The sequence below is a fragment of the Oxyura jamaicensis genome, chromosome 4 (assembly GCF_011077185.1).
Source record: "Oxyura jamaicensis isolate SHBP4307 breed ruddy duck chromosome 4, BPBGC_Ojam_1.0, whole genome shotgun sequence".
In the NCBI taxonomy this organism is placed as follows: domain Eukaryota; kingdom Metazoa; phylum Chordata; class Aves; order Anseriformes; family Anatidae; genus Oxyura; species Oxyura jamaicensis.
The window spans coordinates 6,998,335-7,023,756 of record NC_048896.1 but is presented as its reverse complement, the minus strand read 5'-3'; the positions used below and the strand labels follow the sequence as shown (position 1 = coordinate 7,023,756).

General features: G+C 42.6%; 1 long non-coding RNA gene across 1 annotated transcript; it reads left to right on the top strand.

Annotated features, from left to right (window-relative positions):
* Positions 1–3,580: 3,580 nt before the first annotated feature.
* LOC118166511 lies at positions 3,581–25,422 on the top strand. Its single transcript, XR_004750540.1, has 2 exons — positions 3,581–3,726; positions 22,149–25,422. It is a non-coding gene; the product is annotated as an uncharacterized LOC118166511 (long non-coding RNA).

The following is a 25,422-nucleotide window of genomic DNA, read 5'->3' as shown; positions in this document are numbered from 1 at the left end:
AGAATTTTAATTAATGGAGCTAAAAAACTGCCAGAAAACACTCAATGTTTGCCGGTAATCACAGGTGGGTCCTAGCAAGGACTTGTCACCTTCGTGGGCTGGCAGTGACTGGTGAGGGTGTTGTTGCATCAGCATGGGCAGGGCAAGTGATTGGCTCTGCTCTGGGCTATGGTGGACATGTACATCATGGGGAAGGACATTTCTGCTCTCAGTTGCTTTCCTTGTTCTCTGGACAAACCCAGGGGAAGTTCACATATTGTGGAGTACAAAAACAGCAATTCAGCAAGTTTTTTCTCTGCACAAATCCTGTAATTTTTTCCAGAAAAGCATCTCCCAGGCTATGGTTAGTGGAGTATTTCTAGGTGGGTGTATGCGAGAGCAGAGTTTGACCCATGATTCTTAAGTCAGCCTCAAATGGGAATCTGGAGGAGGAGGGGGACAAATGGAGACAACACTTCAACTTTGCTTTGGAAAATTTACTTTTTCATAGAGGATATTTTCTCTGCTCTGCTCCTTCCTTCCTTCCTCCTTTCCTTCTTCCTCCTTCCTTCCCTCTTTCCCTCTCTCCCTCCCTCTCTTTCTTTCTCTCTTTTATTTACTTAACTGAATTTGTTGTTACACAAAAGCTGAGCTCTGTTTGGAAAGGGACAAACATACATGATTCCATTGAACTCAAAGGAGGTGACTCACAGGCTTAAGATATTTCCAGGAATCAAATGAAAGGTAGAAAAATGATATGATGCTTCTTATACCATGGAATAAAAGAGTAACCTTTCTGCTTGAGGGCACTTTTAGGAAACCAGATAAAACCTGAAGTCAGAAACATTTAAATCAAAAATCCTGGCTCAAGGTTTCCTTCTGTTTTCTGTGCTGTAGTTTCTGAGGAAAAGGCTGGATTCTGAGAATCAATTCACTTCCAGCCACAGAGACATTTGAAACTTATATTAAGTTAGCCAAAATGCTTCCTCCACACCTCTGCTGGAGAGGTCTCTAAAGGTCTGAATCCTTGTGGGAGGCAGGCTTAAGCAGATGAATGAAGACGACTGAAAATAGTCATTGGTAGGACTTGCCAACGAAAGTATGAATATTAAAATAGTCAGCCCAAGACCTGAGGAGATGTTCTTCCTGAAGTGCAAGGCTTTCTAAGGGATTTTTAGCCCTGGAGGTGCAGTGCTCATGGATGCAGCCATAGTATTGCTGACCACATCACTTGCAGTGACCTGAGCCCTGGGCTGCCCTTGCTGAGGGCACAGCTCTGCAGTTCAGCAGGGCACGGTGGGGAGACTTGTAGGGAAAGGAAGATCTGTTGTAGGGGGATGTATGCCTGCCCTTCCCATTTCCACCCCCACTCTAGCATGAGGCTGGGTGTACCAGTCTGGCTGTACTTCACTGGACAAGATGAAGGGAGCATTTCTGTCATCCTCTCCAGTATGGCCAAACTGCCAGGCAACCCCTACTCCTCCATGATGACTGGGAACAGACTGATTAATGCCCCACTTAAGTATATTTCATTTCCCTTGGTTGTTCTCCCTAACAGCCGGTACTACACATGGGCATGCTGGGATGGCAAGAGCTTCTCTGTTGTTAGAGTGACATTTGAGAAAAGTTGAAGAAACTGGCTCAATTGCTAAGCATTCTTTCTGCTTCTGGGAAGAGTTAAATAAATAAATCATTTGAAATCACCCACTCATCAAAGAAAGAACAATTCATACTTGCAGATCTTTGTGGTGTGGAAAGCTTTTATAGCAAATGCATGAAACATCATTACAACTGATGCTTTCTTGCTAGGACTCAAAACTAAAAATAATTCACAACCTACAACAAATCCTGTTGACAGAGAAGACAATTTTTAAAGCTTTGTATTTCTGTTTTAGAACAATTATAGAACCTTACATTAGAGAGGATGATGTGACTGTTTTTCATATGGAAACACCATTTAATTAAGATTTAAACAGATGGCTAACAGGAATGGTATTGTAGGCTTCATCAAAGTAAAATCTAAAGGGCACAATAATATTTCCACTTCAAAGTGGCTTGTTTTGATTCCTACCAATAAATAAATTAATTTCACATGTCAGAGGAAAACATCTTCTCTGCACAATTAACGTATTGCTGCTTGTGTAGTGAAGTGTAGATCACAAAACAGGTATCGTTTGTACCCCCAAAGCAGATACAAACCTACGAATTGAGCAAATATACAATACTTGAAATCTAGCAGTTATCACAAAAAAAAAAAAAAAAAAAAAAGAGCACCAGCAAAAAAATATATTTTGCATAACTGGGAAAAATCTCTGCCCCTGGTACGCATGCCTTCCTCTCTGCAAATACATGCTGCCTTTTGCCCCATTGCCTCCTGCTATCAGTGTGCCCAAGCCTGTTTAGAGATTGCTCAGCAAAGCAAAGAGGACAAGAGGACACTTATGAGATAAGGAAAATGAGAGCAGCAGTGCTCTTATCTCCCTTCATTCAGGGAAGCAAAGGAAACTTGGTGGTTTAACCTAAGTATGGGACTGCAAATGTATAAACAGAAGTCAGCCAAGGAAGCAGCTGTCATCTGTACCATGTGCTGTACTGTGCACCCACTCTTTGCACTTACCTGCTTGCAGAAAACCCATAGAAGGAGGAAAGTAAGTGCAGCATCTTTTTGTAGATGGGACTTAAGTATTTTTCCTCTACAGCACAGCTTAGCTGAAAAGGCACCATCACGAAACGTGCATTAAATGTTTCACATTGAAAAAAGAGAAAGCACCGTATCTACATCAAATTGAAATGAATTTTCTGGAACTTTTTAGTGCAAGGCTTTTTTTTGATAAGAAAACTTGCCTATCAAAAGGGAAAGGCTGTGCTGGCCCTGCAGCTCACCTCCAGAAGGTGAGAGCAGCCCTGCTGAGATAAGTGCCCTATTTCTGGGCATGGCTCGGCAGCAAGTCTGTCTGCAGCCCCAAGAGAAGATTTCTAGAAAGCAAAGGTCAAGCAGATAGAGCAGTGGTTTCAGAGCCGTCATTGCTCTCTAGTCTTTCTGTCACTGTGCTCTTCGCAGTCACGTGCAGGTCAAGCACAAACTTGAGTTCAAAATTCACTCTGCTCCAGCAAGAATGTATTGGGGATTAGTTTCATCCAAAGTAGCTAAAATCTAGTTTCCTTGGGAGCCTGCAGGAAGAAATCAGCTCTTCTGGTGGGTCTTTCTGCCCACACTTTTCTCCCTGTTAACTTCCAAGGGAGCCCGGACAATTCAGCCTATCCCAAAGCCCAGGCGCACCCTGGCTGTGCAGCATAACATCAGGTGTGACGGAGAGACTGTGGCTTGCTACTGCCGGCTGGGCTTTGCAGCCAGCCAGAGAGGTAGTTGGGGGTTCTGGATGCTGGGCTGCTGGTGCTAGCAGGATAACACCCGTGCAAATCACACAGAGTCTCCTGGGCTATTTTCTGGGATTCCAGCAGTGCATTCCTGTTTGTGTTCAAGTTCCTGCTTGCACTAGCTAACTATTCTTGCTGTGTCTCTAGCATGAAATTTGAAATATTTAGGGAAAAAATAAGTGATTTCTGGTGGGAGGGAGGATAGGTTTTTTTTTGGCCCCCAGAAGTGGAGCTGCTTGTCCAAAAGATGTTGTCATCCAAAGATACCCCACGGGTAGTCGAGGACCCTGTGGATCAACAGCAGAGCTGGGAACATGAGCCAACTCTGAGGCTCTTCAGGGAAATACTCTGTGAAATGTAACAACAGAGGTAAGCATCACTTGAGACATCCCATTTATAATTAGCACTTTGCTAAAGACAGGAAGATTTTCCCTGTGCTAGACTTAATGTCATGAAACTTAAACCTGGCAAACATCAGTTACTGGAAACAAAATCAGCCTTGTCTGGGAATACAGACTACTGCCTCAAAGTTCTAAGTTCCCAAAACATACAGGCTCAGAAAGTGTGATTAGTAAACCCAGCCAGACTTAAAAAGAAGTTCTTTCACCCACAAAGACCCACGTTCATAAGCTGCTCCTATCAGCTTGGTGTACTTAATAGCTTCATTGCTCAAAGGGATAACCAGACCATGTTGAATTTAATGTGGGTCCATAGAAGTCTGAAGGAAAATTAACAACATCTAATCCCACCTCTGTTGCTCTTGCTTGATTTTTCTCAGGGTAGCAGTGGGAGTTTTTTGCCTTATTAGTTGTTTGTTCCAACCATGTTGTCACCTGTTCCCCTCTCCTGTCCTTGCATGGTCTTCCTCCAGCCATTTTCCTATTGTCACTCACGGAAGAGTTGGCTCACAGGACCCCAGTCATATCAGCATCTCCAAGATGTTTAACAGTAGGAGCAATGTGAATATGGCATAAAAGTTAATAGCTTATGAAAGCGTAATTTAACGTATTATTAAGAGGCCGGATCCTCAGCTGATACTAACTGATGAGAAAATGGAATTGCATCAGTTTTTACCAGCAAAAGATGCACAGTCTAGATCTCTAGGTAAAAGTAGCTTATGTAGTTAAAATTTCATGCTAACTTATCTGAAGACAGGGAATTAAACAACAAGACTAAGCATCTTCCAGATATAGATGCATCAGTGGGAGTTGGAATAGGATTCTATAAGTAATTACTATCCTGCTTGGAGTGTCAGATTCATCAATAAAAGCAAGGCTTTTCTATAGTATTGGAGCATATAAAATGGAGCAGACCCCACACACTTCACACTAATTGTTGGAAGTAGACATTCTGCAGAAATATTTAAATTGTGAAGTGTCCAGATGGAGGGGTGAAACCTGGAGGGCAAGTCTGAGTAAAGACTGCTTGTCTGACCCCTCATTTTCCTTCAGGGGCACCAGAGAAGCTATCACTTATGGTGCAGTGTCTCATCCCTCTTCTGATGGCAGCAGATGGCCAGGGCTGCTCAATCCCAGAGTAATCAAAATTCCATTTGGAAGAGGCACATAGGAGCAGTCCAGGGATGGAACTGGGCTGGCAGAGGAGACAGCAGGATTGAATATGCTGAAAACCCATGTAGAGTTCATGGAAAAAATCAAATAAAAATGTTCTAGGAAAAGAGATCTGCAAAATGAAGGGGAAGAATGACTTCCAGACCTGACAGTCAGAATCTGGGGCAGGAACCAGACTATTCCCCATGACTTTTTCCAGGACAAGAGCATTTGCTACAGCCTTTGCAGGGATTAGTAATGAAATAGAGCAGAGTTGTAATTTTAAGGATCTAGAAATATCATATGTTGTTACACTGCAGTGACAGAGAATTCTACTTTGGAGAGTAACCAGCCCAGGAGGCACTGGGCATTAGGGAGGCATATATTCTACCTTTTCATTTCTGTCCCTGATGGATAATTGAATCCCAGGCATGCTCTGGTGCTGTGGGTTGTGAGCATGCTTCTGGGTCAGTGACACTGGTGATGTAACTGTGTAGGTGAGGGTTGCCTCTTTTGGCAGTGACATGCATGCCTCGGTGAAGGTGGGGGATGCAGGTGAAGACAACACATGCCTTCTGATCCAGACCAGGTATGAGGCTGCTGCTGTGTAGGTGCAGAGTGTTTGGGAATCCCTGGTTTAATGGGATGTTTGGCACACTGCAGAACTGGCTGTGTTATCTGAGCACTCCTAATTCTGCCCTTTGGAAGAGGTGTTACTTTCCCAGAGAAAACCAGAGACTTTGATTTTATAGAGAATAATGCCTCTTCCAATTACCTGGTAGAATCTGACTTGGTTCCCTCTTTCTGTAAATGTCTGTTATATACTTGTCTTATAGTACAGCCTTGTGGAAGACATTCTTTTTTCCCCTATCATATTAATTCTGCTGTGGCTTTTAAGGGCTGTGGAAAGGGGAGAGGTGAACCACTGTTAAATCAGGGTTTTATGCATCTGGGGTTTGTGCTACTGCATGTGAATGAGTGAGCTGCTGGGGAATGTGCTGCCAGCCAGCAGGAGTCTCAGCAAACAGATGTCCCTGCACGGGCATGAAGAAGCGTTACCAGAAGGCTTGGCCATGTCTCTTGAGGGAGATTTTAGTAGCACAGATAGATGCCTTAGTGGTTTTAAATACAGCAGTCAGCTGCATAAGCTTAGTTAAGCTCCACTATAGGTATGTATGACTCATTGGTAGCTTCTTAATAAGTTTTGCTCTTGATTTTAAAGCAACCTACTTACTTCTGCATGTGATAGGATCATGGGGTGAGACTGGGTAGTCACTGCTGCATGTAGTAGACCTTGCAGCTTGTTCGGCACATCGCTCTGCATATACATGCTTCCCAAGGTTTAATGGGACTTCTAGTGTCATCTGGACTTTTGGACAAGAGAAATTGCTGAAAGAAGGGGCAACACGTCTCTACCCCCTTGCATAAAGAAAGATTGGAAAAGCAAGCACTAGATACAGTAATGCAAGCTACAGGGGGAGTGTTGACCCACAGTGCGTTGGTACTGTGTTCTACCAGAGTATCTGAGTTTCAGCTCTGTCAGCTATCCTGCTTGAGGGATAACGCCCCCCTGAATAATTTTGTCCTTGTTTCTCTATGTCATGCCAACAGGCTGAAGTAGCTTTAGTAATTTAGAGAATTGTCATGAACAGAAGACTGGATTGTTGTTTGGTTCTTTTAATTTGATGGAATTGCATTTCTTACCCTGCCTTATGATACTCTTATGATACTCTGAATGTCATTAGTAAAAGCACAGTTGGTCTTGGCCCAGTACTTAATCCAGAACCCAGTGAAGTCACTCAAAAACTCATTGATTTTGGTGGATGCTGTTTCAGACCCAGAAACATAGGCCTTCTTGGAATGTTTTCTCCAAGATTCATGAGCTGTTTGAAAAGGTAATTAAAAGGGAAACAGCATGTAACTGCAATTTAGGGGAGACCAGTGTCTATGCAGTAATGAAAAATACTCCAGAGGAGTATTTCCTTTAGGGAAAATTTTGGGTTGCATAAATCATCCCCACAGGTTTGAAATAATACTTCGTCTCACATTCTACAGGGGATTTAAAGTGAGTGTTTGACAAGATTCTTTGTGCTGTGTTTCCTTTACTGCATGAATGCTCTTTGGCATTCAACAAAAATCCAGACTGCTTATGTTAATCTGATTTTCCCAATCAAGCCATGTTAAAATGCATTTATTCCTGTGTGGTGAGTCATGCTATAATGATCTGATCTGTAGATCAGATCCAGGTTATGCTGGATATTGTGCAAACATGAGACAATGTCTTTCTCAAGGGGCATGGAAGGCACTTGCTCTCCATAACATGAAAACAAAATAAATTATATAATTTTTGACTACTCCAAGTGCAAGCCAAATCTTCCAGTTGTATTTGAAAATGAAATATACAATATTTAATCAAAGGAAAACAGTCATGAAAAATTATCAGGTGAAAACTAAGAGCAAAACTGGATGAAGACAGTAAGCACACTGCTGAAATCACGGTGGAGTAGACATGACAGGAGTGGTAACCATAGTCTGTGGACAGAGAAAATGTATATTAAAAAGCAAATCAGGGTAACTAAATCATGCCTAGATTACCATGGACATAATGGTTGTGTTTCCTTGTTGTCCAATATGCCTTCTTCAGAGTTAACATAGAATTTGTTGTTGCTTTGGTGTAGTACTTCAGTTCAGATCACCTGACTTTGAACAGGAGCAGTAATTAAGTATTAAATATTGTTATTGACAATATTAAGTTATTGAGTATTGTTATTAAGTATTAATTGTTGTTATTGACATTTTGTCTCTGAACCACAAGTACACATCTAAAGTTTAATCCATATGGCTAGATTGGAAGCTGGAGGCCACACAGCCAGCAGTGTTAAGCCCAAGCTAATTAACTGCTGCAAGACAGACGTAATAGCTCAGGCAGTATTTTATAAAGAGGGAGGATCTGGTTTATTTGTGAAGAAGTGGGGGCTGGTAATAAAATGTTTTTGTTTGTTTGTCTGTGTGAAGACATATAATTTGCACTTGGAAAAATAATCTTTTCATCCTTTCTCTATTGACTTATTTTTCATAAGCACCATTTTCTGAGGGCAATATCAGGCTGTGGTCCTTTCTGCTACCTCATTCCATACTGTAACAATCCCTTTGGTTTTATCCTAAATGCAGAAAATTCATTAAATTACTCATTCTCCCCCATTTTCATTGTGATCACCAGCCACGTCAATCACAGCAACTCTTCAAAGAGAGAGGCTGAACTGTGCATCAAATATGACTTTATTCTTTGTATTTATAAAGCAAAGCATAAATTCTAACAGGTCCACCAGTCATATCTATTGATTTGGTACTTAATCACATGAACACAATGAATATTCAGTGCCTGTATGATATAAAAAGAACAATCAGAATAAGCTATTATAGGTGCTGGAATCTCATTTAAAATCTAATTAGGTCTAGCACAAAACTAAAGGAGTCTTGTCTGAGTATGAAGAAATGGATGTGTCTATATAACAAGTGAAATGCCTTTTTTTTTTTTTTTTTCACCCGTCTCCTGGCATGTATTAAGAAACTAGTATTTTTTCTCAACTCTCACTTAGAAAACCATTACTCTGTCTAGCTTGGACAATAGCTCATACCCTCATGCTTTGATTTACAGATTCAAGCTGATCACTCTGTGCTGTATAACTGTGCACTGCTTCATACACAGCACAACCACAGTTTCAGTGTCAGGGGTGGTCACTGCAACTCAAGCAGCAATTGCTTTGTAGCCGCGCCTGTTCCACTGCTCTGACTGGCCTGAAGCCATGGTGTTGGGTTGCTGTAAGTGCTAATGGACCAGTGACCCTACTGACCACCAGTACTTGTCAGCTCTAAGCTAAGCCAGATGCTTGCAGGTTCTGAAAAGAGTCATGGCAGTAAATACTGCATATACCGAGGTCTGTATGACTGCAGCCCTGGTGTCTCTTTGCCCAGCAGCATTTGACCTCTGCCTTGGCAGCAGTGCCAGGGGGAGATGGTGTGTTGCATGCTATAGCTTTGGCAGGGATTCCCAAACTGAGGCATCACAAAGATACATGGTGGGTGCTGAGACCTCTCCTTGCAGGCAGAGATGCAGATATTTCTGCAGTATGACGAGGAAAATGGAAAAAAAGGAGACACAAACAAGTTGAGGTTGTTGTTGCTTACTGGTAGAGTCAGTAGAGGCCTCTTCCCTACAGCTTTGTTTTCCTGTGTGTCTTATTAGCGAGCAGCAGCAGCAGAAGCCTGATGACTGCAGGTACAGATGGGCTGTGCTAAGAAATCTGGCTGCAATTAAAAACCTCTGCAGAGTGTGGCTTTTCCAGCAGTTCTTTTATAGTAAAAAGAGTGGGAGATGATAGAAAAATCCTGTCCTGTGTTTGAAATCAGGGCACTAAGATGACACACAGGAAATCCTTGGCAGTAAAAAAATAGGGACTTGCAGGCTTTATTTTAAAATATATCTGTACAGACTCCCATATTAGGACAGAGACTGCCTTGCCTTTTTATAGATAGAGATGTATGGATGTGTGTAGCTCTATCAGTGTTATACACATGCCTGCATGATTAAGTAAAAAAAAGACCATAATTTGGTTCAGCACCTACATTTTTCAGAAAAATAGAGTACCACAGGTATATGCTTTTACATAGATATTCATGCAAGGGAATAAAACCAGTTTTCAGAACATGTATTTATTGCCTCAGGGGCAGATGAAGAACAGAACCAAGGAAAATAAATACCTTTCAGCTAACTCTGTTCTGCAAATAGGACATGCCCTTCTGTCTTCAGGGTATATCTTTCTGTTAAAACTGTGCTAGCAAAGTGAATCTGTTGTTTAATGCCTGTTCTAGCTTCCTTTGTGCTTTTCTTGGTGAACCAAAACGTTTGTAGGAGTGGGTTCAACTGACTGTGTAAGATTATTCACACACTGCTGTCTTTCACTCGCTTGCTTTTTTTTTTTTTTGACATTTTCCTTTTTTTTTTTTTTTTCAATTGGAGATGCAGGAGGGCAGTCAGAGACTGAGACAGGAAAAGCACTTAAGGTTTTATGCAGAGTGAGTCTGTATTCCTCTCTCAGGAAATGCTTTCCCTGCTTTTCAATGCAAGAAAAAGAGTTTAGGCTTCTACTCTGATTTAGCTTGAAAATTCACTAACATCGGATGTCTGTAACTGGCCAATCCCCTTGCCAATAATGGGGATTTTACTTCATGAGGGGCAGCTGAAAACTGCTTAAATTAGCAAAATAACAGCCAGAGCCAGGAAGAGGAGGGTTAGAGGGATGCAAGGCTTTCCAGGGGAAGCTTTGCCACCCTGCCTGCAGTGGGATGATTAGATAACTGTGCTTGATGTGTTCACTTTACAGTGCTGTCTTTTAGTCATCTTTTATTCAATGACTCCACCTAGGTTTTTCTTCTCCTGTGTCATTTCCAGCCCATAACACAAAATCTGTTGTTTTCCAGGAGAAAGTTTCAACCTCACTCCTTACAGCTCAGATCATTTAGGTCTGCTCATGAGTGAAGACTTAGAATGGTACCATGGGTTAGCAAAACCAGAGGTCAGAATTTGCCCAAGAAGCTGGCTAACAACTGCTTAAACACCATGCTAAATGATAATTCCTGGAAATACAGTCCTGAATGCAGAAATGACATTTCATTCATGAATTCATTTTGTTGTTGCTGAACGTTTGTAGCTGGAATAATTTTTATGCTTTGAAAACCTGTTCTTATCCCACCTTCATCAGCTTTTGACAGCACAGAAGCCAAGGCAGATGTTCTGGGAAAAGTGCCATTTCCAACCATACACTTGGACCGCAAAAGGCTCAGCCTGAAGCAATGTTACAATGACTTCAGAGCTGCCAGCTGCAAGTGTCTCCACCCCAACTGGCTGGCCAGAATTAATATCATTATCCCAAATGTAAGGAATTAAAAAGTGTATTGCTTCACATAGAAGTAGAGAATTAAAAGGCATCAGGGAAGGTCATTCAGATATTCTGTTCACATGATATATTCCAGGGGGGCCAAACCAATAAGAACCCACTCTTCTATATTAACATTGTTGTGAATATTAAGATTCAGAATCATACTCCAAGTTTTACACATTCTCCCACCTGTATTACTGGCTAAAATTTCCAACATTTTAGCATGGCAAATTCAAATTATTAAGACCTAGTCTGACCTCCATGCAATAGCCAGCCAAGAGAATTCCCATGATATCTCTTTGCCAGAGAAAAATTGTGCTCATGAAGAGCTGAGATGCTCAATGGGCAAGGGGGGACTTGATAAACCCCCCTCTAGTTGCTCAATGATGCACCTGAATTAGTGAAAATAGGGATGGATTAGGGTAGCCCAAATGCCAGGTCAGGGTGGCCACAAGGGAAAATGCAGGGTTCCAGGAGCACAGGGTTGCAAAGCAAACATACCATGTTCAGGACTTCCCACACAAGGAGTTTCAGGAAAGAGATTTGTGGTACAAGTGATGAAGTTTGATTGGCATGAGGTTAATTCCTGAATTAGCTTGTATTTCTCATGGTTGAAGGAGGGTGAGGAAAGTCTTGGTCTGTGTATTGATGATTTACTTGCTTCTCTTCTCCCTGTAATGTATTAAGCCTACAGAAAGTGGGCAATTGCCCTAGACTTTGTCTAAGTCCCTAGACTTTGCAGGCTGCTGTGTATAGATCCTAATTTTTGCCTGTTATGTATTGTCCTCCATACCTATATTGTTCCCAGGATTTAATTTTGACTCCATTCCATCTCATCTGAGATGAATGGCTTTAATCAGAATCTTTTAAACACACTTCATTCAATGGTAACCCTTTGTGAGACACTGAGGAACACGCCACTGTATTGCCCTAGCAAGGCAAGGGGCTAACTGAAGCAGGGAATTTTAGCTTCTTAACTAGATTCTAAGTAAGAGGCTCTTAGGCTTTATAAGGTTTTCCAGTGATAGCCTCATTTGGTCTCTATAAATGGAAGCTGGGCAAGGAAAATAAAATCTATCTGTCTGTTCTGAAACTTACTTATTGATTTCAGCAGTCATACTGTAATTGTTCTCACAAATCAGCTAACTGAGATTCTTAATGAAAGGTGACTTGAGTGGCATTTTTTCAGCTGCCCCCCAATGGGCAGCAGCTGACAAAGTCTGGTGTTCCTTGTTAACCAAGTATAAGTTTTTTAAATGAATGAATCAAAGTGACTAGAATTAATGACATTTATCACAACACATGAAACTCTCATTCACCTCTTACATTTATGTTTTGTAAGGCTGAGCTGATGTTGGCATCATAGTCCTCTTCCAGAGAAGTGCTTTTCACCAGCCCCAGGCAAGAAGTTCTTTGTAGAAAAAGCAGACCTCAAGCACTGGATGTGAAGGTACAATCACATCAGTGCTTTGCAGTCTGGCTGGCATCAGGTCTTGCAGCTAGAGCACAGATGGGGCATTCACAGAGTCGATATAAGACCAATTTGTGAGATCTTTCACAGCAGAGCATGCAAGGGCATGGGCTTTGGGAGGCTGGAGTGTCAGGTCTGGAGACAGAACCATACCTGAAAAGTGCTCTTTCTAGTTCAAGGCAGTATCTACAGAGGTATGCTGTCCTCATCTCTGTGCACAGAGTATTTGTTTAATTTAGGGACCATGGAACATCCCAGGCTGGGACGAGGGTTAGCATCCCTGGCCAGCACGTGGATGCAGGCACTGAGAGGGGAAGGTTAGGGGACAGACACCATTGGAGCCTCCTGTTCAAAGCATGAGACACAACAGCTGTGTTTTGCAGCTGTTTCAGAAGGGACTTAGTGTCTCTTCATTCACTAGTTTGTACATATGGTTTTCTGCCTTCATTTTGCAGCTCTTGCTGATAGGAGAGGACTCTCTGAAGTTCCTCTGAACATGCAAAAAAAATTAGCATGCTTTCTCCTCTGAATTTCTAAAATTCAACTAAAGACTTTTAGCTGATTATCTCAAGTCTCTTCTCTCTAATGACTTTCCAGTTTCTTGATGTTGAGCAAAATCAGCGGATAACTCTCTCTATTAGATATAATTATCAAATGTATATTGAGCTTGGGAAATTATTCAGTTAATTTTGTCTTTAGTCTTCCACTTCCTGTCAGAGATTTGAAGCATAAGCCTGCATTTCTCTCTTAATTACTGCATCCTGTTGATTTCTTTTTCCGTTTTTAAAAGATAAGCACATGATTAAATGAGAGCCTTTGACAGAGGGAAATAAAAAGTCTTCATTAAAGTGTGATTGTGGTTTGAGTGTACTAATATCACTGACTAAGGTGAACCATGATTTTGATCAGAAATTCATGTCTGATTTAGCAGTTTTTTTATGAAGATGGCAATGGGGGAGGGTCCACTCTCTAACACAGGAGCAGTATCTTTCTCTTGATTAGATTTTGGTACTGCCACTACACTTCATCCTCACAAGGATGAGTTCTTGTTCAAGTGGAGCTACAATAATAGGTATGTTCATATCCCATACTAAGCTGCTTTCCATCTGTTTTAACATTATCAAGTTAATTTGAAAGAAACTCTTGATATATGAGGCCATTCAGAGAAGGGACCATGCTGTAGTTTCATGAAGCTGCAAACTTCTTGCAGCCCTGCCTACTAAATGCCTTCTGTTGTGTACCAGCAGCTGGGACTGCAGTCTGTGTCACAGAGCCTTTGTTACCATATCTTGTCTTTCTGATGTGAGGATGAATCTTTCTAGTGGCTTTTTAGAGTCATAAAAATAATTTTAAAACACGTTACTTCACACAGGGAGGGTCTGCACTACTGTACTCATTTTTGTTTTCATGGTATAGTTTACTGCTCCAAACACCCACTGCCTCTGCACCGGGTTTTGTCTTTGACTTTTATTCCATTCTGAACAAAGCTTGTTATTTTTTAAATTCTGAACTGAACATGCTATTATATGTTCACATTTTCAAATAAGCATGAAAAACATTCAGTTAACTCAGCTGAGAAAGTAGGCCTGGATCTCACTGCTAGAATTCATTCCCTTGTATATTCTTGATGCCTCTTGTCCCCTTTTCATGAGTGCTAACTTTATCATATAGCAGTCTGACAGCTGAATTCTTCTAGTTTGATGTTTCCATTGCAATATTAGGCTGAATGGAAGCTGGCAGCAAAATCCATCCCTATACCTCCAGAGACTCATTAAAACCGGGCAACTCTGAAGTACAGCAAAATGATTTCTGTTTGGACTATGTTGCCAATTTAACAGTTGTGTGAAAGGTAAAATGATTAAGCAATTTCTTGTAAGGAAATTCCTCTAAGTAGGCACTTTCTAAAATTTCCCAATAAATGTTCACTTATCAGACCATCTTTGTAGATATAACTGCTCATAATCCTGTACTGCATGCCTAAGAAAGCATACATAGATTTTTCTAGCATAACGGGGTTTCTTATGTGGCTTATTATAATTGCAATAATTTTTGTACGTGTTTAAAACAGAGGACTGGGAGTATTATTATCACACCATTTCAGGAAACATAGTGGTTGAGCAATGGAGCTGCTTCCTTTGAATCTAGCTGGCATGGATGTGCTTTGCCTCCTCTAATTCTCCTTCTCCTTGAGCCTGTGAAAACACCAGCTTGCTAGCCCTTCAATCAGGGAGGCTTCGAGCAAGTGTACAGGGCACATTATTGTAACTAATCTATCAATTGAGCATATATACTTGTTGAGGCAGTGCATTTAGCAAACTTACATAAGCGAGTCACTTCCAGGCTTGGATATGGCCACAGCTAGATATTTCAGCTGAGATCAGACCCCACTGAAGTATTTTTGCAGTCAAGTGATAAAGAGTAAGGAAGAATAGTTTTGAATCCTCACGCAGGCCGGCTTCAACTTGGACTCATAAGTTTAGCTCTAATCATAAAGGAATATCTATTATAATTTTATTTTAATATCCCCTTGTGAATGTGACTGACTGAAACCGTGTGAGCCCTGATACCGGAAAGTAAATAATGCCACTTGCAGGCTTCTTGACCCAATGGAGATGTCACACAGGAGGTCAAGACAATCCCATGAATGCATTTGGCACTGAAATCTCTCCTCAGTGAGCTGGTGGCTGCCAGCCAAGGTGTCCCTGCAGCATGCCAAGAGGCCAGCTGCAGCTAATAACCACCCAGGCATCTGGGCCCCCCATGCTGCTCTTGCCAACGCACCGCAGAACTTGTCTGCAGCACCGACAGGAAAATATTTAATTTGATAGGGCAAACAAATGGTGCTTTAGTGGAGAAATGATACTTTAAGCATATGATAGCCATCTGCCTGCTCCTCGTCGTGATTGTTGGGGAGTTATAATTGGACACACAATTTTGACACCTACGGAGACTAGCTGGTACTGCCACCAGACAATTTTAAGTGGGACAGCACATTTATGAGTGTGAATTTTCACTTGGCTGCCATCCAGACAGCCCTGGTAGAGATCACTGGGTGGTCAGGGATAAAAATGGTTAATGAAGTCTCTGTTTCAGTTAAACCTAAGTGTACAAATTACACATTTTAAAAATTATTATTATTTTGCATTTATGGCTAATAAAGATTCTACTTGGGTTAGAACAAAGTGTACAAATAATATGTATTTTATATTTACACATATTGGTATTCATTGCCAATGTCTGACTGCTCTTGGGAGCCGATAGCAAACCCTGTTGTGCCAGTGGGTATCTTTTCTCCAAATCCATCAGGCTCCATCCTGGAAAACCTGGGAAGGAGCATGTGCCTGTACAGACTGTTCCCACTGGGACAGAACATACAAACACCAGTTTATATTTATTGTGCTCTGCAGCCTGCCAGTGCTAAAGCTACATCTGCTGTGGTTGGTATTCCTTTCTCAGTCAAGGGCAATAAGGCTTTGACAAATTCCTCCCCCCTCTCCCTCCCCCCCAATCAAAATATCATTTTTTAGAACAAACTTGATGCTAAACTCTATTTTAGACCTTTAAAAAACAAGCAAGTAAGCAAACAACAACAACAAAAAACAAAACAAACAAAGACAAACCAGAGATCACTAAATTCAAAATGATGTAGAGAAAAAGCTGATAATCTTGTTCTACAGCTTACCCACAAAATGTCTGCATGTGGTGTTTATCCTGTCAGTATATAATGCTAGTGACAGCAAACAGTCCTGCAAAAAGCTACCCCTCATTTGCAGGGAGTGGAGGGGAGCATGGGGCTGAGCAGAGGCGTGAGGTGGCTGCGTTGGTGCAACATGGGGTACGTGTGTGGTGGCAAGGCACTGGTGTGGCTGTGGCAGGGACAAGTTGTTAGCTGTGTTGCTGGATCTGCCGATTATCATGTAAAAGGCAAGTGGTGATGCAGGGATGGCATTTACTGTAGGTTTCAAGGAAACTAGCCTTTAATATGGTGTGCCTGGCTCATCCTCATTTCGTAGAGAAGAGAGCTACATTAACAATGCACGGTGGTAGTTGTTTCCCATATTAATGATATATTTGAAATGTGACTGCTCTCTGACAATTTGTAATGCAGTGGTTCTAGTCCAGGCCGAGGACAGTCAGTACAGCCTTGGTTTGATTGCTAGGCGAAAGCGGTGCCAGCATAAAAATACTCTTTGGTACCCTAGGTGATTTTTAGGGCCAAGACCCAATTTATTTATTTATTGATACATTTATTCTTGAAAGAAAAAAGGCTGGAAAAGAACACACCTGAATTCCTCCCATTCTAGACCAGCAGTGATGTGAGACAGGAGCACATCTCAGTCCTTGCCCCATGGGCTGATGGTGGGCCTGGGCCCCTGCTGAGTCTCCAGCAGCTATGGGCTGTGTGAGGCCAACGAGACTGCTGCAGCCGGGCTGGGGCTGCAAGGCTGGCTGCTTATGGAGGCTAGAAGGTTCGGGAATGGTTTAGATGCATTTATTTCTGAACTCCCAGGACAGTCACCAGTGATTTTCTCAGGATTAGGACATTGGCTAAATCTTAAATTCCAAACCTGCCATCAGTTCCCTCCTTTGCAGTTTCACTGCTCTGTCCCAGGCATTATTTAGCCAAGGGTCTGCACTGTCTTAATTATGTACAAAAACACCAAACCAAAGTACTAAACCAAAGGCAGATTAAGTATTATTTTTTCACAGTTGAGGGAAAAATATTTTTTGTCCATGCATTTCAAAGCACGCTATTGTTCATGAACAATTTAAGAGAGAAATATTTGATGCTGCAGGGGCATTGGTAATGACCTAATCAAAGGCAAAATGCCCCTTTGCTCCTGTTCAATGTTCATATTGTTTAGTTCTTATTAGCATTGATTTTCCCCAAGCCTTTGGCATCCTATTTATGAAAGGTAGCATAATGAATTTTAGCAATAAACAAGAATGTCAGAACAACAAAATAGACCTTTCTTCCACTGACTGGTGTGTAAGAGTGCAACGACTGCATTTCCAGAAGGGCTTTGCTTTGGCTGGCTTACATTTCCTCCACTGCCACATGGCAAACACACTGTGCCCCCGTCACCATCCATATATAGGGCAAGAGAAGTGTTTACTGCAGATGAGGGATACACTGAATGTCTAGTCTGATGATGTTTGTATTTAAGTCAGTTGGGATACTCTGACATTCTCAATTACGATTTGTTTGCACACTCTCTTTGCAATTACCAAGCAGTTTGCAGCCAGTGCACCTAAAGTCTGCTCTGGGACAGGCTAAAATCTCACTGTCAAAGCTAGGAAGGTATGTGGCATTTGCAGTGCTAACAGAGAAGAATCTGAAAAAAGGCCTAAACTTTGTTCAGTCCTTTCAAGTGATGACTTGGTCACCAGTCCTTCCCACAGCTCCTTGGTGATGTAACTACAAACCAGTCCCAGCTTAGGCTGGCTGAAAATAAACTTCACATTTTCATTTAATTGGTTGGATTTACTGCTTCAGTGTCACGCACACACACACACACAAAAATAAATAAAAATAAAAAATATTTCCTTAAAGGGGTTACTTACGTAGGATCTTCCAAATGTGTAAATGTGCCAAACAGGTAAGGCAATAAATCCATATAAAAATGTGTTAAAATATAAAAGTAGTGGATGAGTAAATTTACAGTGGGGGAGCTGAATGTCTATGGTTATTTCTTGAACCCTGCTCCCTGAGATGCACTCCATTCATGTCCCATATGTTAAGCCCAACAGCTCCCTGGTTCTTGTCCAGTATTGTCTTGACAAAAGTCACATAAAAAAAAATATGTGACATAATTTTTTTTACACATAATTTTTAACACATAATTTTTTTTTATGTGACTTTTGTCAAGACAATACTGCATGCAATTTTTTCATTAAGCCTTCAAGCAGAGCCTGCCAGGCATACTAGTCAGGCAGTGAACTATTCCAGTTATGTTTTGAAGCAAAGATGGGACAGCAGGCAGTGAGGGCTTCCACATCTCTGGTCCTGTCAGCTCCAGGCAGGCTGAGAAGCTCCCATTCTGCCTGGCAGCTGGAGATGCCAAAAGCAGCAGCTCCGATCAGCTCTGCCCCATCCTCAGGGTATGCTGACTTCTTCCTGTGTTATGGCTAAAGCCTTCTTATTTACAGTGAAGCGATAACATTAGCAATCAGCAGCTCAGTCTTCTGTCTTGGTCAGTCTGTTGTCATTTCTCTCTCTCTGCAATGAGATAGAGGCACATAAATAATAATGTATGTTAATGCCTTTGAAAAGTCTGCAGTGGACCTTGCTGCATTGGATGCTGGGCATTGCAATGGTGTTGCCGTACATTGCATTTCTGGAAAGAAATGAGAACCTGGATTTTTTTTTTTTTTTTATGTTGAAGTTTTTTTTATTTTTAAGGGTGGTATTTTATTTTTTTTTATTTTTTGAGTATGCGTGTTATGGAGCAGTGAGTTGCAATCACTGAGGGAATATTGCAAAACGCTTCTGGGAATATTCATCTTCCCATTCCCTGAACTCTCTGCAAAAGGATATTTGAGATGTTCAGATGATGCCAGTAAAACAGTTCTCAGGGACGTTAGGCAGGGGGAACATGAGAAAGGGGACATGGGGAAGACACCCAGATCAGTGGATGTCTGAGAAGTGTTTGGTCACCTCAAAATCCTTGGTGGGCTCAGGGTGCCCAGCTGAGGGTCACAGGTGGCAGGGAACACCAGAATCAATGTATGGAGTGCCAGCAAGGGTAGCTTTTGGCTGCACTTTAATAATGTAAGCTGGGAAGTGACTTATTATATTTATGACTAATGAGTTGCAGGATATAATTCATGCAGCAAAGAAAAGCAGCAGTAGCTGAGAAACAAACTATTCAATATTTTTTTTCCATCTTTCACCAGCTGAAAGATGTTGTTGGCAAAACTGGAAAACCTCAGGTCATTTGGAGTTCAGCTTTATGATGAACTATTTATTATCCCTGTAACTATATTTGACAAATCAAAAATCAATATAGACCTTACGAGTCTTTAATGACAAAGAATGTCGATCTTTGCTCAGTATATTCCCTGCATGTTTGGTCCAGACACCCAAAATCCAGCTATGGGTGCCTCTGTCTTGGCAAGCTGCAGTGGCTGGGGCATGGAGATGTGCCTGCAGGAGGTCAGGAGCATATCCTCACCACAGACAGGGATGCTGAGAGCAGTGGTGAGCCTGGGCAGCAGGCTGGTGTCAGGAGCATGCCTACAGCCCCTTTGCTGCTTCTCCCCAGAACTGCTTCCCTGCTACAGTCTGCATCCGTGTTTAAGCACTAGCCTGACAGGGTGAGGATTTCTTGAAGCTGAAAACTGGATTCAGCAGCAGCTCCTGAGTCTGGATTACTCCTGTGAAGCCCCTGAGAAGTTATTTATTAGGCTGAATCCCATCCTTATCCTTGTCAGGGGTGCAGTGGGAATGCTAACACTGTGTTCAGAAATCGTAGAATTGGATAAGAAAGATTCCTTTACATTTTTATGTGAGAGGAGCAGCAGCTATTCTAATTCATCTCCTAGTTTCTGAGACTCTAAAAGTCACTGACTTACTATAATTAATGTATTTTTTTTCCTGCAGAACTTTATTCATAATAAACCTTTTTATGTAAAAGAAAGAAAAAGTAGACATTTTCCTGGGGTATATCCCAGTAACAGGCTCTACTGGATAAATTGACAAGTCATCCTATGATTTGCATTAAAAAAGCACAGGGTTAGCTATCCCAAGACATAATACTGTAACTTAGTTGTTTATCTACTTTGCTCAATTAATCAGCAACCACCACTATGCCTTCAGAGTGAGGGTCTGCAAGAAGACCTCAGAGGAAAGCTCTGCAGCATGGATGGATCCTGCACCACCTCCCAGGGTAGGGTGACCCCTGGAAGAGGAGGAGCAGGGTCAATTGTTATCTCTAATTTCATGCATCTTGTCTCCCTTGGCAAGCTTGGAGGTAGCTGGGCTCTGCTTTCCATCAGCAGCTGCTGATGCTGAAAATCTTTTTCTCCTATTCCCCCCCCCCAACCCATTCCATCTTGCACAGGGCTGCTGAAGCCCAGCTGGCAGGGGACCATCATCTGCAGCACGTGCAAAGAAAAGCCCTCTCTCCTTGTCCCCAGCAACCCCCATGCAATGACCGAATAATTTTCCTCCCACTTGTTTTCCATGGGGTGCTGCAGTGCTGGGGAGAGGCAGAGCCAGCCCTGGCTGGTCCCAGCGCTGGTGCGATTCTTGCCATCAGGCTGCTGCGGATGTGACGGGAATGAGAATCACAGAGCTCTGTCCTCACGCAGCGCTTTGTAAATGAATCGCTTTGATCTCAGGCGGATTTCCCCATGCTATTTTTAGATGTGGTGAGGATAACCGAGGGATGTCGATTCTGATGCAGACAGAAAGGAGCTTCAGATGCAGTTTTCCTCCTGGGGCAAGAGAGGAGAGCAGGAGGAAAACAAGGCAATCTCCAGCAGCGTTTCTGAGCCCTCTGGAACAGACAGAGATAGGTCACTAAGCCCTTGAGGCTGAAGAGGGATGTTCCCTAAATATAAAATTCTGATAAATCTCCTTATGCTTCTCTGTGATGCTTTTTGTATAACTTACCATTCTGCACCAGCCCAGAGTCAGGATCTGTGATTAAATGCAGCTTTGCAGGGTCCTGGGTATATTTATAAGGGATTGCTAATTGTTACCATTTATTCAAAAATAATAGCAACATCTCACTCTCCCTGTTTAAAGGACGTAAGTGGATGTCTCAGATGGCTTGGTTTTGATCATGTCAATTCCTGCTTTGCGTTTTGCCTTCAAAAATAATAAATAACTTAAGCAAAACAAGAAACTGAAAATCAAATCAAACCTTTCTTCCATAGGAGCAAGAGCGTGTGCATTTGTTTGGAGGTTTGCACGCAGGTTGCTGAAAGGGGAGAAAACCTGTGTAAAGGGGGAGAGCTCTTTGGAAGGGTTTTTTTCTTCTTCTCCCATCTCCCGTTGCTGGGGAAACCACCAGCCCCAGCGCTGGGAGAGGCTGACTCACCGCGCCCAGTTCTCACCACACACACTGCGCCTCGAGCTACAGCACAGGAACAAAGGAAACACAGACTTCAGCAGTTAGACATGAAATACCAAAAAATCTCCTTTCACGATGTCTAGAGGTCGTGGCTGATGGCAGCTGGCTGTAAGCAGTCCCCAGAGGCTGCAGCAAAGCCATGGGCAAAGCTCTTATTTGGTGTCCCGGGGAAGGAGAAAGCAACGCTGCCTTTGGTGATGGGGTCCCAAGCTCTGCAAAGCTGTGCAAGTGTGACTCCATGGGCATCACGTAGCTCCAACAGTCACTAAAGCTGACGGAAGAATCGCTATTGATTTCCATTGGGCTTACTCACTGCCCACCTTTCCATAAATATTCACAGGAACACAAACAATCCCTCTTCTCTTGCTCCCTTCACTGCTGTGTTCGCATTTTGTGGCTGGAGCTCAGTTCTGCCCAGCTGTGAGCACAGGGTTTAAATGGGCATTCCCTTTTCCATTTGTAATTGTGCTGCTCATGCCACCTGCGGCTAGAGGGTGGCTGTCCACAGCCAAATGCAGTGGTGCAATGAACTTGGTCATCTGTTAGCATAAATTGAGATGCTGATATAATTATGTTTATAAATTCCAAATCACAAGGTCAAACAAACAGGCTTAACAGTAAGCAATTTGAGGTCTCCTTGGGATTTGCAATGCATTTCCTAATGTTTTATTCAGAATTTCTCTATATGGAGAGCTAGAAGCTTAGTTGCTATGTTGGTGTTTCTGTTTTCATGTTTTCTTTTTATCCACAGATTTTGGGGGCAGGGGAGAGGAAGAAAGCAGGAAATGTGATGGGACTGTAGGAGAGCAGCAAGCACAGCAAGATCAGCAGCAGCCAGAAAGCAGGCTTAGCAGGGTGTTGCAAGGCTGGCATGTTGGGCTCCTGCCTTGGCAAGTTTGGGAACCTGAGTTATAGCTGGAAATTTCCCCTGGCTCAGGTTTCTGGGTCACCTGTGATGCTCAGACTGTTCCTAGCATCTGCAGTGGGGAGTAGAGCCTGACATTACAGCTGTTGAGGTCCAAGACAGACACTACCAGCAACAGGATCCCAATACTTTTGGCACACCTTTTCCCCACATTTCTCCTCCTCTTCCCTCTTTGCCTCCTGTCTTCCTTCCCAACACTGGGGTACAAACAACTTCTTCACATTAAGTTAACCTAACAGCTAACACCTGATTGAAAAAATGAATATTTGAAATAAGACCTCCAACCTCACTGTGTTTTTCCTTCATCCAGCACAAATGTGCATGACCAGATAGACCAGATATGCATCCTCTGCTCCCCCACGCACCACACCTGAGTAGTCTCTCCAGATATGTTCAGAAGTCTGGGCAATCCAGGACAGCCCAGCACAACCCTTCTCAGCATCTCTGGGACCATCCTTCATCTCCTTAATCTTGCTGCCTCTCCACAGTGAGACTTCCCCCTCCTGATCCTTCCTCCTTCTTCACACTTGCTTTTTCTGCAGAAGTCCCTCTGGGTATCATGTTATCAGTAGATCACATCTGAATTTTGCACCTGTGAATGTAAGGCTCGTGTCTCTTCTTGCCAAGTCCATCTCAGATGGCTGGGGGGTCAGGGCAGCCGCATCCCCCCTGCACATCCAACCCCCAAGCCTCCACAGCCCTGCACTGCAGAGCTGCCAGGAGCCAGGGCAGGAGGACAGTTTTGTTGGCATCAATACTGAAGCAGCATTTTAAGCCAGTCACAAGCCAAGGCTGGGTTTTCACAACAAAAATTTGGATTTAGAGGGTGGACTCCCTCCTGAATCCTGAAAACCCGCTGCCTGGTGGATGTCTAATTCTGCAAGTAGGTCACGCCTGCTCTCTGCCTCTGGGTACGGCAGAGACTTGACAGGTCTAAATAATAACTCTTATCTCCTTGTTCTTTGATGTGAGATGTCACTAAGATGTTCCCTGCCATTCACTTTTCATTTTTCCTCTTTTCTTTCTGTAAAACTCTGCTGAACACACAAGTTAATGAATGATAAGACATTTCTAGGTCCCACCGGTTTTGGCAGCGCACAGTCTCCCCTCGCCAGCCTCTGACGTGGCCCTTTGCATTGCCCTGCTGTGGGAGACCAGCTGGCAGGACCATGATGTCCAGTGAGCAGAGACCTAAGGTGACAGCCCTCTGCCTATAAGAGTCACAAGTGGCACTTAACTGCTTGTGTAAGGATGTGTGCATGTATATGCACAGTCTTTACATCAAAATGCTGCTTGTGTATGACACCACGAATAACATCTCATCTTGTCCTCTTACAGTCTCCAGCTCATCACTCTGTAAAGAGTTGCAGATCTAAGCTTTAAATAAAGTTGGGAGTTGAAAGCTGTGCAAGGGAATCCCATTAACAGAAGCTGTGTCAATGCCATTGGCGGCTCAAATGCTAAGATACAATGCATAGATGGTTTCTTATTCTTGCATTTTACTGATATGTATTCAGCTGGGTCTTTGTCATAAAGGTTTCAGCTTCTACAGTGAGTGTTTTAAAGACCTTGCCCTAATTATGAAGCAATTCCAGTGACATTTTAAATTATGGGTGAGTTTTACATAAGTCTTTTGATACGTGTTGTTATGACATGTAAAATTTTATCTTTGCCAGATGCAGTGAATTATGTAAGACCTTTGTTTTGCATTTGTCAGGGTAATTTGAACCATTGCAGATTTAACAAATGCACTTTCAAAGGACCCAATCCAGCACACAGCTGTGATAGTACAGATAAGCTTCATAAACTTTATTAAATTTCTATTAAATTATATAAGCTATCAGGCATGTTTATGTGACAGTGTTAAAGCTGCAAAGTCAAGCATACAAGGAGTAGGAAAAGTCTTATCCTGAAATGCAGCCCTTTTCCTGGGCTTCCAGTGGTGGCTCATTATATGATCAAATGCTGTTTTTTTCCATAGGGGCCCAGCCTCAGTCACTGAACAGACTGCCTGATGCAAATCAATGGGCAGCAATTCAAAAATCTGTTTTCTTCCCGTCATTCAGTGTGTGGCCCCAGCCCTTGTTTACTGCATACTGCTTAGCCTTGCTGTAAAGATGAAATACTGTTTCCGCCTGAGTTTTTCCATGACACTCATTACTGTGGTGTTTGTTTATTTCACGTGCAAACAAATAATTAATTTGTCTCTGTGAAGCCCAGTAAGGCACAGGAGAAGCATTATCACTTTATAGATAAGGAACAGAGACACAGAAAGAGTCAAGTAGAGAACGTCAATTAATTTGGGATGTTCAACTCGAGATGCTCAAGAGCTGATACCTCCATGCATGTGTTATTTATTTGTCTGCTTTAGTGCTGCCGTGCCTTTCAGCATCCAAAGGGCAGGACCACAGAAGACAGCTGCTGCCTGACCAGAGAGGCTGCCCAAAGCACTTCCCAGAGCACAAGAAACCGCAGCAAGATGGAAGTGAAAGGCAGAAGATGCCAGAATGCATCCAACTTCTTGGCCAACATTTGTACAGGCCTGAAGGTGAGGAGAGTTTTAAAAGAAGGGGCTGAAGGAAAGCAGTGAGGTGACTTTGTGGGTGCCTCGTGAGGGTAGTTTGCTCTGCATGTGTTTAAGCACCAGCTCACAGAGTTCAGCCTGCTGCTGGCCATCACTCCCATCCCTAAAGGAGTCCCATGTGCTGTGTAGATATCCGGCAGCTAGGTCAAAAGAGGACAAAAATCTCTCTCGCTTGGACTGCAGCATGCGGCAGTAACTTGACGGAGGGCTTGTATCACACTAGGAAGTACAGGCGGTCACAGGAATGCAGCTGCAGGGGCCACCCTGAGCTCATCAGCCTCCTTGGCCTTCTTCAGATCACAGTTTGGCAGCTCCCAATCCAGAAATGAGAGACCTGAGCATCACTGCAGAAACTTTCACTTGTCTGGGCTCCAGGAGTATTTATATAATTTAATCGATAAATTGCATTGATTTATATGCACTAAGTAACTCCTTGGGATCTGGGTAATAGATAAGGGTGTGCATGGTGCTGTACAAACACATCATAAATAAATGTAGCTTGCAAATCAATTGTCA